This window comes from Melopsittacus undulatus, chromosome 5 (assembly GCF_012275295.1).
Source record: "Melopsittacus undulatus isolate bMelUnd1 chromosome 5, bMelUnd1.mat.Z, whole genome shotgun sequence".
Lineage (NCBI taxonomy): Eukaryota > Metazoa > Chordata > Aves > Psittaciformes > Psittaculidae > Melopsittacus > Melopsittacus undulatus.
Window position 1 is genome coordinate 59,841,171 of NC_047531.1, and position 16,086 is coordinate 59,857,256.

A 16,086-nucleotide genomic window follows, 5' to 3' on the forward strand; every position below is an offset into this window, starting at 1 on the left:
TTTGCACATTTCTTCTATGAGCTTGGTAAGTAGTTGTCCAAACATCTGTTCCATTTCCTACATCTCACATTTAGAAGAACTAAGCAGCAAGACACGCACATTTATAAAAACAAAAGTAAGGTGAAGAAATGTATAACTTCATCAAACATATGAACATCAATAAGGCTGGGTACTTTGAAGAAATACTTCTCTGCAGTAATTTTCACCTAGTTGCTCAAGAGACAGATACCAGGCCTTTAGCAATATCTTCAATTTTGCTTTGTTAAACTGTGGAGAGCACTGCAGAACATTTGACAGAGTTGTATCAATGAACTATGAACTAAAATGCCAAGCAACAACCTGTTAATTAAAAAAAAAACAACACAGGTGAATAGAAGCCATGGATTGAAAGCTTTTCTGTTCTTAGTGACAATTTGGAATGCATCTATTCAAAACAAAACCTTTACATAGATTTGAATGTAAACCACCCATACTAATTTTAAAGGTTCATTTATATTTCACTTACACTGCCAGAGGACAGAAAACCTATGGCTTTCTCCACACTTCTCTTAGTGCTAGCACACTTCAACTATACCAAATTTTGTCATCTAGGAAGGCACAAAATAATGAGAAATGGCTTTTTTTAGATTCACTACAAATCAGCTTTACAAACTCATATAAGATCAAACAGCTATGTTCTAGAATTCAGCAAGCCTCAAACCTCCACTTTACTCCTTACAATCATCCATAATACACAGAGGTTTCCTCATGTAGATGGAAAATGTTAAATGTCACTGTCATTCTGTCCCCAGCAACATAAAGGAGAAAGAGGTACAAGTACATGGTCCTTCAAACAAGTATTTCTAATATTGAAACTAGGAGAAAAAAAGTTTAAGTGCTGCTACTTTAAATTCATAGATTTCAAAATGAAGAAGATAAAACCTTGTGCATTTTAACAGATACCCCTATGTTCTTCAAAGGCAAAGAAGAGCTGAAAAGACTGAAAGGACAAGTTCATGTGCTTTTCATCCTTGTTCTATACCATAACTGCTTTCTGCTATGAGCAAACCAACCTTCCCTTGCCCAGAACTGAAGCAGCACTTCCTCTGTCTCCACAAATATTTTTGGGAATGTTTCAAAGTCTTTATCAAAGTCAAATCTCCCCAAAAGGCTGGAAGCTATGTGGACTTAATCTCACTTCAAAAAGTTTGGAGCTTAGAAAACACAGAGGCATCTGGTGGATATTAAATGCATTTTACCAATTGAAACTATCCTCCTTTCAAGTACCTGGTTTCCTGGTGCCTCTGGAAGTCCTGCTAGAAACAAGAATATTTTTGGAAAACCTCCATATTCAGCAATTAAAGGTAGAACCTCAACAGCCAAGTATTTAAAAGGAGGGTTAGGCTACTGAAATTAGCTGATGAAGCATCTACATATTTCTCAGTACTGTGACATTAAGGCCTTCAATGTCACAGATAGTGAACCATAATTAGACTCCCTGAGCTTTGACATACCTGAGCTTGAAAAACCTGATGCAAGATCTTACAGATTAAAGATGCAAACACTTGAAACACTTCAGACATGTGAATGACCACCAGACAAATACTATTTAGTTCAATGAAGCAACTTGCATGGCCAAAATTAGGCTTATAATTAACTGTTTCCAGGAAGGGTTTTAAATTTTGGTGCAGACTGCTCAGAAAAGATGAGAGACTCAATCTCTCAACTGCTTAATTAGACAGAGGTGCAACTCTCTCACTAGCTTCCTCCAAAGAAACAACCATCCGTTTTCATGTTGCAAACATCCCTAATGTCTCATCCTGATTTATGCTCAAACTTACAAGAAATACCTCTTAAAATCAAAGTCCAAATCATGCAAACAGGTACTTGCAGAGCTCATGCCAGCCATAATCTCACTGAAGTCAGTGCAACTTTACAAAAGGAGTATTTTTTTTAACTACTCTAAGTCTTCTGTCACAATAGCCACAAATTGTTAGGCTTTGTCATGATTCCAAGAATATTTTCAGCCCCCAATGTCCCTGCCCAGTGCCCTGGAACTAGCCCCTACCCTGGCCAGGACACAGAACCCCACTTCAGCTCCCTGGGGCCATCAGTCCCTGCCCCAGTGATGCTGCCGCAGTGCCAGTCTCCAGTTCTCCACAGCCCTGCCCTGTCCTGCCCAGCCATGGGACTGAATTCTCAACTACCCACAGTAATGAGGGAAGGTAAGAGGTAACACAGATTAATCAAATTCCAGATAAAAAACATGTAATGAAATTAGAAATGGTACAAGGCTATTTCATATTGTCATTTTTAAAGAATTCAACCAGATTTCTGCTGCTGTTGCTTTCATAGAATAATTGTTCCTAATGGGCAACAAGTGCAATAATATACAGCTAAAGCTTCCTGCCATAAGAAGGCGGACCACTATCTGACTCTTCCTCCAGAACTTTATTCTTCTTGTCAGTTAATCCTGTCAAACAGTCAAATGCCACCCAGCTGTTTGCTCACTCCTCCTCAGTGGGATGGGGGAAAAATATTGGATGAGAAAGACTGTGGGTGGAGATAAAGGCAGAGATATTGCTTACCAATTACCTTCAGGGAAAGACCCAATATAGGAAAAATTCATTCAGTTTATTGCAAAGGGAAATACAGGCAGACATTAAAGCAACACCCTTCCTCCCTTCCCTCCCAAACTCAACTTCATTCCCCCGGATACCTCCCTCCCTCTCCAAGCAGCAGAGGGGAAACAAGGGAATAGGGACATGACAGTCAGTACACAGCGGTTGTTCTCCACCACCCCTTCCCTCTCTCTCTTTTTCCCCTGCTCTGGTGGGAACTCTCCCAAAAGGCAGCTGTCCTTCAGGAAAACTTTGATCTCCAGTATCCTCCTTCTTCTTCTCCTCCTCCTCCTCTGCTCTCTATTTCCCTCTGCTGTTTGACACGCTTTTGCCCTCCTCCTCTCTCTGCCTGGCATTTTTTTGACCACTTTTAAAATAGTTTTTTACAGAAGTGAACACCCATGGTTTATGAGCTCTGTTGTGAACTGTGGTGGGGCCATGTCCAGCAAGGGACAGCCTCTGGCCTCTTCTCACAGAGGCCACCACTGCAGCTTCCCACCCTCAAAATCCTCCAGGGGCACCCAGTGGAATGCCAAACAGCATCCAGGTGTACTGCCATGAAGTTTCTGGAGAGAAAACAAGACCGAACAGTATACTCAGAGTCCCAAATCTTGAGAAGTTAAATATTACGGTATCACCCAGGAGGAATTACCAATTAGAGTGAGGCAAGAGGCAAACAACCCTTGTGATAGCAATGCAGAGCTCTGGGGATGTTGTTGAAGACCATCAGAACAGAATCCGCACTCTCAAAAAAGGATCAGAAATAGAACTACTTCTGTTTAGCTCTTAGAGATGGGGAGTAATGTGGTTTACTGAACTTAAACCTAGTCACCTTTAAAATACAATGATAATATCTCAAATGCATTTAAAGCAGCACAGAAAGAGTTTGTTCTAGAGAGACCACAGGCATCTAAGTAAGTATGCACTCTGCTCAACAAAACCCCTTTGCCTCAAAGCGTATCAGAGCTTTTGACTGAGGAGATTTTGTGATTCTTATTTATTGTGCTCATGTTGTGATCAATCATATAGATTTTCAGCTGCTGCATTTGCCTAAGAAATTGTCATTTCAGTTTTCTCTGCTGTTGCCAAATTTTGGTCTCCAAGCTTTCTTTGTTAAAAAGCATGCTTTATCGATATACACTACATTTGCCTACAGCATTTCCCTTGCTGAAGGGGGTTCTTTTGAATGCTTTCAAAGAGGGGCTTTCAAAGATGCAACACAAACATGCCCCAGTTCAATTTTAATTACAACAGAAAGATATTCCCTGTGGTCTCTGGCAACCCAAACGTTACAGAGCAGAGACTTCAACTAAGAACTAATCAGGTTAAAAACAAACAAACAACAACTTGTTTGCAAAACATATTACTTAAACATCCATAAGATTCCAATGCGCTATAAAATATTGTAGTTTCTTGAGGTTATGTTTATCTACTTAAGTGAGAACCTAATTCTTCATTTTTAATAATAAACCTAAAGCATTTAAACTAATAGCTTTAAGAGATTCATTATACATATACCAGCAACAGCCATCCTATTAGTCATAATCACACACACATAGCTGCTTGTACAAACTTTGATGGCCTGCAGTAAACAAAACTGCAAGAGAAATGAAAATCTCACACTAATATAAATACATCTCAGCAGCTTCCCATTCATAAATAATATTGTTTATATATCAAAATTGTATATTCAGACCAAGGAAATTATAAGATTATACAGTACCATCTTTCCATTTGTTTTGGGTGGGGTTTTGGGTTTGTTTTTTAAATCAACTGCATCCTACTGTTGATTGTTCTTTAATGTAAGAGGACAAACATCACTGGTCATCCTCTCCAGCCTTTCAAATACCTTTTATGTAATCAACCTCATACTTTAATTGAATCTTGTAGAGTTAAACTGCAGGATTTCTGACGAAGTTTTTATCAAATCCAGTGGCACTCCAGAAACTGAGGAAAAGGACTAGGAAAAGGAAAAAAGGAAAAGGAAAAAGGGTTAAAAGTAAGAAAAAAAAAAAAAGAAGACCCACAGCTATGCAGGTTATAAAATCTAATGTTGTTTTCCATACTTTAAGCCTGTAAAATTCATGTAATTGCTATTGCTTCATGTGTCTCTCTTCACAGCAAGAGATAGTTACAGGCACCTGTAACAGAAACATTTTCAGCTGAGAGCTCTTACAGGGGCAGTTTTTTCATGTACACCCATTTCTGTCAATGCACACACATGGATGATGTGTGCTACAACACCCTCAGTGGCAATTTCTCATGGTTTCTCTAACATGTCTGACCTAATAATCCAGAGGACAGCTAATTGCTTTTTATAGCTTTGGCTAAGCTGAATGGCTAAAATTAGTCTATGTGAAGCTGAGACTATATGGACAGAATAGAAGAAAACAAATGTAAAAATTTAGCAAGGACTTAACTCATACTCAAAGGGGTATGCCTCCAGTGTGTATTACTTGCTGAGACCTTGTTTTGATACTCAAACAGAAAACAAGTAGCTGCATTCTTTCTGCATCCACAATCATCTATTCTTCATGCTCACATTTACCATAGATGTAAAACTTCCCAACACCCTACAACTATCTCCAGTTGTAGAGCAGAACAATGGAATACACAAATATGGTGTGAAACAGAAAAAAAACGGTGATTAAGGGATTGTCAATGAGCATGGAGGACCTGCAATAGTAGGGAGAGAGTTAGATTTTGTTTCTCAGGTAACCCTGAATGTAGAGAATAAATAGACTGCATCTATAGTGAAAAAAGGCAAAATCCTATAAAGTCCTGCTGGCTCTCAGTAAGCAAGCAGAAGAATGCTGAAAGCCTACCTATCATCTGTGTAATATGATCATGGTACAGCATCATTACACATCATTTATTCCTTTCCTGAATACTAACTAAACAGCTTAAAAACATGTACCTTAAAGCTCTTGCTATAGGTTCACCTCTACCTGTCAGAAGACTTATTCCATGAACATATTGAATGTCATCTAAAAACCCTATCACATACGCACACAGAAGTCTTGGTAAGACAAAACAACCACCTATTGCAGATGCAGCTCCAGCTAATCCAACTTGACTTTGTTCTACAGCATGTGCAGTTTGTTCTGGGAACACTTTTCCCTGCCACCAGTTACTTTTGGAACTAATCTCCATTTTTTGAAGAAAAAGGAAAAAAGAGATTAGGGTACCTGAACCTGTACAGAAAGCAAGCTGTGGCTTTCTGAGCAAAGCCAAAGTCCATGCAGAGCTGGCTCACGGACCCGTCTCTTGCCCTGATTTAGCCCTAATGGTCCTGTACTGATACCTGCAAAGACACTGGTGGGTCTGCACTGACTCTCAGCACTCCAGTTCTGAGAAGACTGGATAGCTCAGCATTAACACAGCATGAAAATCTGGACCCATTTCAGGTCTAGTCCTCCAACCTGATAAACTCCCTAGAAACCCAAGCAGCTCTTGGGACCTGGCCTGGCCCTACCAAGGCTCACAAGGTCAGGCAATGTCCAGGAATAACAGTACTACTGAGGTGACTCAGGAACAGCATAGTTCAGTCTAAATCTCACAGCAGTGTAGCTACCTGGCAGAACCAAGCAGGTCCTTCACAGTGCCAGATCTGCCATCATCTTTTGTAGCCTAAACATACACTAATAGCTGGAACTGACTGTATCCCTGCATTCGGACACAAGATGTGGACATCTTCCTCCCACTGCTCAGCACTATCTCCTTATTCCTATCTCCCCAACCTCCTCTCACAGTCAGCAGTAACTGCTTATCTCCTCTTCTGTATCTTCCTCTGATCCTCTGAAGAGGAGGAGAAAGGGCAACCGGCAGACACTGCATGAAGCCAAAAACACTGAATCAGGCTGGAGAGGTGACCTAACTATTCTATGATTTTATGATTCTATGATCATGCTAGTACTATAAAGCCCTAATCCTCTTCCTCAAGTCACAAATTGCTTCAGCTTCCAGAGTGCTGCAGTTTGTCAGGTGGGTGGTTCACAGTAAAATGGCTGCAGGCATGGATCTTTGAGCAAAGGTAGCAACTGCAGCATCCCACTTGCAATTGTTTCTGCACCCCTTTAAGCAAGGTACCCTTTCTTAATTTCTGTTTCCACAGAAACACCAGATGAAAACTAAAATCACTTCCCTGCTGCTTTGTGGGTTTAATTTGCTTGCAGAAAGTAACAAAGTGTCCATGAACTGTCCACACAGAATTAGAGTGGTGCAGTTTAGATTAATTCAGAACTCACTGTACAGACAGGTCCTTGGCATGGAGCAATTAGAGCTGGCTAGAATTTTTGAAGAAGCATGGTGCACCACTCCAAGATCAGACTATTCTCTGTGTATGAACTTTGGTCAGAAAGAAAAAGCTGATACTGGAAGTCTGAAAAGCCTCCAATTGCTAGACTTCCAAAAAAAAAAAAAAAAAGCAAACCCAAAACACTGCAATATAGGTCAATGCACTCAAGCTCTTCCACAGAAGCACTTCTAACATCGAGGGGTTATTTTGTGATCTGCTCCACTGGCAACGGAGCTGCTCCAGAGTATTTCAAAAGTACTGGACCTCTTCCTCAGTAGACGACAAAAGGCCCAATGTGAAAAGAACTATCTAGCTTCAGATTAATGTAAAAATATACCTGCAGTCCATAGTACATTTTACAGAGTTGGATGCATTTGTTCTCATTGTCTTCTTTGTTATCCGCAACACAACGCACATCATCCTTCTGTTCCCCCACCATCATTTTGCTTCCACACAGTCATTAAAAAAGCAGAGACCCTCCTTAACATGTGTGCAGTGAAGCTGAATTTCTTGAAGGCAGCAGTGCCAGAGCTGTTAAATTAGCCTCTACCAAAGAAGAAAGTCTTGTAAGAGAAGGGTCCAGCCTCAACTGGGTTCTTACTCCAAGTGAAGGCGAAACAGTAAAATACATCTTACACATGGAAGAGAGTAACTGCTGAATTCCTTCAGCTGTCCTAAAGCTCACAGAGTTCATTGAGAGTGCCTCAGATTTCATGAGATACAGAGATGATGGCAGCATTGCTAAAAATTAACCAGACAGAATGTAAAGAAGACATAAGAGTAGAAGACAGTCCTTCAGCAACAGAGCCAAAAACCACCCAGCACATTAAAGAAAAACAAGTGTGAAGTTCTCACTGAGGTTCTTAACTGGAGTAGGGTAAACCTCATACAAAATATACGCATAGCTCCAAAACCAAATTACTATCTCCATTTAAAAAAAAAAGCCCAAAACAAACTGATGCTGAACAGTGGACCAGACAAATGACAGCTAATAAGAATAAGTTCTCAGAGACAGAAATTACTGAGATGGAAGCAAAATGCAAACAGCTTATTGCTGTCAAGTTGGGGTGGCAGAAAAACCTTAAATCACAGAACACTGAAAGAAGTGGTACATGAAATTGCAAGTCTGATAGCGGGGATATTAAATAAATCCATCAAATGAGGGAGTACCACATGACTGAAGAAAACCAAATGTGGTGCCTATACTTATGAAGAAAGAAAGAGGGGAAAAAAGTCATTTTGGTAGTACAGACACACCAGTCATGTACAGCTAGCACATAAATCTTGAAGAAAGAATGGGAAACAAAAGGAGATCAAATGAATTACAGAAAGCAGATCATGTCATACTAGTCCAAAAACATTCTTGTATTTTATTCCCACAAAAAGTGTTGTGAATATCATCTATCTGGATTTTAATACATCATTTGCCAAAGCACTACACAGGCTAAACTGGAAAAAGTGAGAAAAGTCAGCAAAAGTATAAGATATATAAATCAGATAAACTACTTAAAAGATAAACACGAATAAGTGAAAAGTACCAGGCAGAAAGCTCCTTTACTAAAGAAGTTCCTTCAGATTTTTCTTCAAGGACACAGAATTGAGCATCAGAAGGGAAGAAAAGCACAGCAGTGAACACAAGACAAGGTTTAACAATGCAGGCAACATACAGTGCCTGTAAGGATTGCAGGCCCAAGAGCAGGATGATTCCAAACTATCAGCATGGTATTATTCATAAGTCCAGGAAAAGTGCAGCCATGAGAGCAGGCAAATGCAACGGATGATGCTTTCAGAACTATTTGGAGAAGGGCCCTGAGGTTGGCCAAACTTTTGAGGTGGATCACATTACACTGAGCCTTTTACAGAAGACCACATGTTTTCTGCAGCAATCTTAGGTCTTCAATCTCAAGAAAGTAGGTTCTATTGGAAAAAAATCTAGAACACACAAATTGAGTAGGGAAGACAACAGAAGAAAGAAGGGAAAGGACTACACACTGGGCTCTGCTTGCCCACTGAATCCCTCCAGGGGTAGGTGTCTGCTTCCTGACTTGATTATTCAGGAGCTTTCTGAATTGCAATAAATTCTACACAGACCACTTGGAGGCCACTCTACTCCCCACTAGACTCTTTCTGCTTCAGTTTCAGAGTCTCCCAACTTAGAGAGAAGCTCCTGGGCATGACCACAGTTTCCCACAAAGAAGCAGTGTCTCCCTCTCTTCTGCAGGTTGGGATCTTCAAGCAGGCTTCTTAAAGCCATTTAGGAGACAATGCAAGCAAACAAAAACTACCATACATCACAGGTGTACAGTACATGACAGTATGCCATCAGCAATGTCCACGCATGTGGAGTGCTTTAATTATGGTCAATACGAATAATTCTGGTCAGCCCACCATGAAAAAACAAACTCAAGCAAGCGCAAAGAACCCCTAGCATAAGCATGGGGGATATTTGGGAGGGAAAGCCTAAAGAAATACGGATTCTTTGGCCTCCTCAATATCCTGGGAGCAGCTGGCAAAAGAGCTAGGCAAGCACAGCACAAACAGCAAAATCCACCCGAGAAACTTCCTGAGCCTGAACCCTGTACCTGGCACTGACCTGTACACTGTGGCGACTGCTGCTAACAGGCTGTCAACCACTGAGCCCAAAGGTGTTTCAGGTGCACCTACAGAGGCACGCTTGCAGCAACAACTCTGCTGTAAAGCATGTTCAGGGGGTAGAGAACTCACTTTTTCATGTAAAAACACTGTTTTGTCTAAGCCAAAGTGAGAAAGAACAGTCCCTCAAAACAGAGAACAAAAAGGAATATAAGTGCATTTGTTAATATGGGCATAAATAAACTCAAAATTACAGGAGTTTGGTTCTAGAGCAGCTTTCCAGTGAAAGGAAGCAGGGGAAACTGTCTGACTGATGATGGGATGGAGCTAAGCTGTTTCTGAGGAGAAGCTTCACCTCTAGAGGAACACGTGGTCAACAGAGACTGAACCTGGTGATGGGGTAGTGGTGCCCACCAGCTTCAACACCAACCCAAGCCACATCTGACCATGCCACACTGTTCTCACCTTTTCTTTTTCCTCTGCCTGTGTGTATCCCTTACTTGATGTGCCTTTCTCAGTTCAGATGGCAAACCCTTCAGGACTGTGGCTGTGACATTTTAGGTCCACATTATCATTCCTGACAGAAACCCCAGCAAGGCCTCAAGGCTTTACCAAATGTACTTAGATAAAGCAGTGGAGCTTAACAGGATCCATGAGCACAGTCAGTGAAACTGGTGTCTGAAGAGGTACTTCAGTAGGAGTTTAGACTGGCTGAACAATTAAATTGATTGAACCATTTGCATTTGCTGCCTTCTCTATGGTAAAACTCAGAATACAGACTCAATTGCATAAAATGTTAATAAAAACGTTTGAAAACTTAAAAAAAACAAACAAACAAACCAACAACAACAACAACAAAATAAAGAAAATCAAGAAACCCTCAAGACAGTTCTTGTTTTTGTTAAATTTCATTGGATTTAAATGTGTCTCAGGTGCATGTCTACTGATAACACGTTTTCCGAAAACAATGTAGGAATGGAGTAAATATGTAAATAATCAGAGCTCAAAAAAGGTACACATGAACATTTTACCAGATAAAAAGTATACTCTCTCCATCTCAGTGCCAACAGACACTTATCTCTGTGTGAGAGAACTCAAAGTGCTAACACAGTGGCAGCTCTCGTCTAATACAGACAGGCAGAAATCAATGTGCAAAACCCGTTATCCAACCTCTGCTCCAAAGACAGAATTTAGGCTCTTACAGGAATCCCTTTCTCACACTTGTGTAGTTCCATATAGAAACCAGAGAGGGATGAGGGGTGAGGACCTAAAAAAAGGTTTAGAGATACATCTCTGAGCCACAACATAGAATCATAGAATCATAGAATAGTTCGGGTTGGAAAGGACCTTAAGAACATCCAGTTCCAACCCTCCTGCCATGGGCAGGGACACCTCACACTAAACCATGTCACTCAAGGCTTCATCCAACCTGACCTTGAACACTGCCAGGGATGGAGCATTCACTACCTCCCTGGGCAACCCATTCCAGTACCTCACCAGCCTTACAGTAAAGAATTTCTTCCTTATATCCAATATAAATCTCCCCTGTTTAAGTTTCAACCCGTTACCCCTTGTCCTATCACTACAGTCCCTAATGAAGAGTCCCTCACCAGCATCCCTGTAGGCCCTCTTCAGATACTGGAAGGCTGCTATGAGGTCTCCATGCAGCCTTCTCTTCTCCAGGCTGAACAGCCCCAACTTTCTCAGCCTGTCTTCATATGGGAGGTGCTCCAGTCCCCTGATCATCCTCATGGCCTCCTCTGGACTTGTTCCAATAGTTCCATGCCCTTTAATGTTGAGGACACCAGAACTGCACACAATGCTCCAAGTGAGGTCTCAGGAGAGCAGAGTAGAGGGGCAGGATCACCTCCTTTGACCTGCTGGTCACGCTCCTTTTGATGCAGCCCAGGATACGGTTGGCTTTCTGGGCTGTGAGTGCACACTGCTGGCTCATGTTCATTTTCTCATTGACTAACACCCCCAAGTCCTTCTCCTCAGGGCTGCCCTGAATCTCTTCTCTGCCCAACCTGTAGCTGTGCCTGGGATTGCTCCAACTCAGGTGTAGGACCTTGCACTTGGCATGGTTAAACTTCATGAGGTTGGCATCAGCCCACCTCACAAGTGTGTCAAGGTCCCTCTGAATGGCATTCCTTCCCTCCAGCATATCAACAGAACCACACAGCTTGGTGTCATCGGCAAACTTGCTGAGGGCACACTCAATTCCATTGTCCATGTCAGCGACAAAGATGTTGAACAAGACCGGTCCCAACACAGATCCCTGAGGGACACCACTTGTTACTGGTCTCCAGCCAGACATTGAACTGTTGACCACAACTCTTTGTGTTGCGACCATCCAGCCAGTTCTTTATCCACCGAGTGGTCCACCTATCAAATTGATGACACTCCAACTTAGAGACAAGGATGTCATGTGGGACAGTGTTGAACGGTTTGTACATGTCCAGGTAGGTAACATCAACTGCTCTACCCCGTCCATCAGTTCCATAGCCACATCATAGAAGGCCACCAAATTGGCCAGGCAGGATTTTCCCCTAGTAAAGCCATGCTGGCTGTCACCAAGCACCTTGCTCTTTTTCATGTGCCCTAGTATGTCTTCCAAGAGAATCTGCTCCCAGATTTTGCCAGGCACAGAGGTGAGACTGACTGGTCTGTAATTCCCTGGGTCATCCATTTTCCCCTTCTTGAAAATGGGGGTTATATTTCCCTTTTTCCAGTCATCAGGAACTTCACCTGACTGCCATGGTTTTTCAAATATGATGGCCAGTGGCTTTGCAACTTCATTCGCCAGCTCCTTCAGGACCCGCAGATGGATTTCATCAGGTCCCATGGACTTGTGTACATTCAGGTTCTTAAGATGGTCTCGAACCAGATGCTCATGTACAGTTGGCCCAAGGTCTAGGTTTTCACAGTCCCTGCGTCTGCCTTCCAAGACTCAGGTGCTGCAGTCAGAGCCTTTGCCAGTGAAGACCGAGGCAAAGAAGCCATTCAGAACCTCAGCCTTCTCCAAGTCCTGTGTAGCCAGTTCTCCCGAAAGTTTCCGGTGGGGCCTACATTGTCCTTAGTCTGTTTTTTAGCCGCTACATACCTATAAAATCCCTTCCTATTATCTTTAACATCCCTTGCCAAGTTTAGCTCTAACTGGGCCTTAGTTTTCCTAACTTGGTCCCTAACAACCCTGACAACATCCCTGTATTCATCCCAGGCCACCTGTCCTTGTTTCCACCTTTTATAAGCCTCTTTTTTCCTGTGAAGGTTTCTCAGCAGCTCCTTATCCATCCAAGGAGGTCTCCTGGCCCTCCTGCTGCACTTCCTTCTGGTCAGGATGCAACACTCCTGAGCTTGTAGCATCTTCCAGTAAAACTCCTTTCTTTCAAGGCAACCTCCCTCCCTTTCCTACCAAGTCACCAGGGCCCAAGTCCCAGTCCCTACTGCCTTATTCCTTCCCTCTTCCCACCCCCTGACACAGCCTGGCCTGTATTTCTTCTGCATTTGAATAACCTGCTGGTCACTTGGAGCTCTGGAAACAGAGGCTCCCTTTTCTGTTTCAGGATGCAATTTAACCTCAGCCTGCAGCAAGAGGGAACCACTTAGGAAGATCTCTTTGAGCTCCCAATAACTCTAAGATGCAACATTCTTGCTTGCTCAGCAAGGTTGGAATATCCAGTTTAATTGCACAGAGATGACAGGTAAGTTTTCAGAATTTTATTACTGACACATATTTTTCACATACTTCCAAACTTGGCAAGAATTAAATACAGGCAGGAAAAGAACTGTTTTCCTCTATAAATGCAGACTTCTGCCAAACCTACCTCGCAAAAGCCCACGACACCACGGTTGAAGGGGCTTTTGCAAGTGACAGAACAACACGTTTTTCCCCCCACAAATTCGTTTTCAAAAGGAACCCTAAGCATTCTGATGAGACAACAAACAAAAAAGGCAGCTGGCATAAAACCTCTCAGTCCCAGTGCTTAAGAGGTTACTACAGCTAAGGGGGAGAGAGCCTGCAGGCCTGACAGAAAAAGAGTATTCCCATCTTACAGTTCAATAAGCCAAATGTTTCTGATGCCTTGAGTCCCATATTAAAGTCACTTCAAAAAATAGACTACATGTAAAGCAAAAGTTGTTTACTCTAAGCAGGAACATAAGAGACCATTTAGAATAAATAAGACTTCACAGATAAGGTTTTTTAATTTTGGAAAAGACTAGATAAACTCAAGAAAGGTTATCTTGTAGAGATGAAATTGGGACAAAATTTTAGGCCAGAAAAAAAAACTATGATCAGCACCAAGAACAACATTCAACTTTATGGAAACCACAAACAGGAGGCTTACAGAACAGAAATACCAGCTCAATCAGCTCCAGTGGGAGCTGCAGTCAGCAGAATCGCTAACTCCATTGTATTAGGGAGGACAAAAAGGCACATTGACTAAGATGTAAACATAAGGCTTAACATACAATTGTGTTCAGAAAACTGACTAACAGTATATGCCTGCCTGGTACCAAACAGACTGTTTCTCTCTGTATTCTTCAGATCACAGTAGCATGCTGAACACACTGCCTTAACCTAACTGCAGCACTGAAAAGCCCCACACATTTTAGAAGGACCAAAGCAGGCAATTCCAGATTATAGTGAAGTTCCATTTATAAAGGGACAAATTTCTCCCATTTGACCAGTTAGGCAGTAAAACAGTAAAGGTAATGATAACTAGCATAACTAGCCTATATATATGCTTCCATTTTTGATGGCACAGCTGGAGATGAAGCAGCACTTGAGAAAACAGCTTAAGAAGCCCTAACAATGACAGTGACCACTGCACCTTCCAGAAGAAAGAATGCAGACAAGTGTTTACTGATGATGATGATTGGACAGTATGAAGAGCTTACCCACTACCTACCAAGTTAGCCAAAACTGGCCTTCCTCCTGGACTAAGCTGAAAACGTACCATGCAGCTTGACAGTGGTCCTCTAGCAAATTCTGAGCCTGGCATAGTTTCAACCATCTACAGCACAAGGCTCGAAGCATACAAGGGGGAAAATCTACACTACTGCTCACTGGTTTCAGGGATGTGTGGGGAGACCGCAAGTAATAGTGGGGAACCAGAGGAAAATGAGCGGTACTGAAGTATAAGGGCAACTGGTGAGTGCAGGATAATGGATACCAACTTGGGTGGACAAATCAAGACAGAACACCACTATAGGAAACCCAACTTTGTTGTCTCAGACATCCACAAATTATTGTTTCTTCATTTGTTGTGGTTATGTCTCATCCAATCCAAACTTGCCTCGGTGAGGGATACAAAAAGAGGTGTAACACAACACTCCTTCTGTATCCCATTTGGAAATTCTCTGTGTCCGGCCCCTGCTACTCACGCATGCAACCCTTGCCACCTTCACTCTCCATGATGGTGTTTTATACAGGTGCGAGAAACACAGCTGCTGGAGCACACAGGTGGGACTCTCATATCAAATAACTTCTCAAATATTACTGCAAATCCCTTGGCATCCCCTCCAGAGACATCTGACTCCACTTATTATTTCATTTCCTGTTTGTTCCATTGAAAGTTTCCTTTTATTTAATTTCATGCAGCTTGGCAGAATAGCATCAAGCAATTAAAATGAGGTATATACTGCACTCACAAAAATACTGCAGAAGTCTCCAGTGTTCTCTACATCATTTGAGTTAATTCACATTTCACAGATACATGCCTGTAATGCCTCTTTTCACTCTGCACTTCACTCACATTTGCAGATATTACAGTTGAATTATATAATTGAATCAATATTCATCAGTAAAACATCTAATTATCCATCAGTTTTATACCTTCAATGGCTTTCACATTAGAGTTTGCCCAGAGATGACAGAAGGGTTTCAGCAGCAGGAATGCAAACACTGGTCTTGGCAGACAACCATGTAGTAGTGTTTTACTCACTGTAGAAATTACAATATAAGTTGCTCCTTGAGTGTGGGACCTCACCAAAATTAAAACCTTAACTTGAAAGCAAAACACGTCCCTCATTCTCACAGTCGTGAAATCACTGACGTGAACAAAATGAAATCCAGTGCGATGTCAACTTCCTTATTCTGAAGACTGAGCAAATCTTAAAAGTTAAGAACAGTCATTCATCTAATCAAGTTGATTCAGAAACCTAAAGGGAGGTAAAGGGGAGGCAGGAGGGGAGGGAGGAGGGTCTCAATCAATTTAATGCCTCTGATGAGCTTCCCAGGAACATCATGTTAGAATTGTCTAGCTAAATTCCAAACTGCTGAAGTGCTTGCGGTCTTTTACTAAGCTATAAAAAGTTCAAACTGTTTCCAGCTCCACTTCCAAAACTCAGCAATGTAGTGAAGCAGCACCAATATAAAACTATAGCATCTTGGCAACAGAACATGCTGAAAAACTATGCGAGATGCAACTCAGCTTATGAGTTTCAGGCACTTGTTTATATGTTGTACTCCTTTTTCTAAGTATCCATCTTGCCTTACAATTAGAAGTTTCTAAATGGTTTCTAGTTTACTGGAAAATTATACCAGGATGTATTTTGTACCTTCTACGGTACCTTTGCAATCCTACCCTAGTG